Genomic DNA, 1,190 nt, shown 5'->3' with positions numbered 1-1,190 from the left:
GAGGAGCCACTGGGTCAGAGAGACATCCGGGTGTTTTTTCCTTTTCCTCCTCTCCATCCTTATCCTCCTTTCCACAATAGTTTTCGATTATGACATCTAGGGTGTCCATGTGTGGTCTGATGAGTGCATACGAGCGGAGGAATTCATTCTTCTTCCGCTCTATCTGATCAGTGGTTCTGTGAAAGCCATTATTCTTCAGTGCAGCAGTGATGATGTTGTTTGGAGGATCGCCACTAGCAATCATCCATACTCGCAACAGAAGATCTAACTCTTTCTTTTCCCACTTTGGTGCCATCTTCGTTTTTTAAGCCCAGAAGGGGAGTAGAGGATAGAGAGGAAGTGAAAGATAGCGGGAGGTACAAAAGAAGGGGGGGATTAGGGAAAGAGAGAGGGAGATGTGAAGGAAAGAGAGTGAGATATGAAGGAAAAAGAGAGAGTGATGAGAGGGAGTGTGGGGTGTTAGAGAGACAGAGGGAGGTAGAGGAAGGGGAGAGAAAGAGAGTGAAGGAGAGGAGGGAAAGAGGAAGAAACAAGAAAGGATGAAAGATGTGAGAGGAAGGGAGACACGGACTGAGAAGAGGGGGAAAATGAAAAGTGTATGAGGGAGAGGGTGAGGTGACAGAAGGAGAGGAAGGTGTTGTGAGATACGATGGAAAGGGCAGAGAACTGAGAAAAGAGGAAGATATGAAAGCGAAGGAGAGAGATGAGAAAAAGGAGTGAGATATGGAAAGAAGAGGGAGGGAGATGAGAAAAAGAGTAAGATATGGAAGACAGGTAGGTGTAAAGAGATAAAGGGAGAGAGAGAGAGGAAGCGGTACTTATGAAAAAGAGTGGGAGCAGGTAACAAAGATGTGTAGGAAAACGAAAAATGAAAATTCGTAATTCTAAATGGGATTTGTAATTCAAAGAGTTGTAGAGATAAAGCGAAGAAAAGAAACGAAACGATAGTGAAAAGAAGGGGGTGGTTCGTAATGGTTTCTATTTTTAAAAGAGAATCAGAGCTAAGTGGTCGTTGTAATAAAAGTTAAATGAAAATTATAGTGAGAATTCTCAGATTTATTGGGGCAAGCGAATAGCGGAATCGGGATAGCCCAGTGTCGCCTTCCTGGCACTTGTGCCCGTGACATGTGTAAGTATTTTTGAGCGACATCGTTGCCAGTGCCCCTGGACTGGTTCTTGTGTGGGTGGCA

Source organism: Octopus bimaculoides, chromosome 12 (assembly GCF_001194135.2).
Source record: "Octopus bimaculoides isolate UCB-OBI-ISO-001 chromosome 12, ASM119413v2, whole genome shotgun sequence".
Classification (NCBI taxonomy): domain Eukaryota; kingdom Metazoa; phylum Mollusca; class Cephalopoda; order Octopoda; family Octopodidae; genus Octopus; species Octopus bimaculoides.
This window is presented reverse-complemented; position numbering follows the sequence as displayed.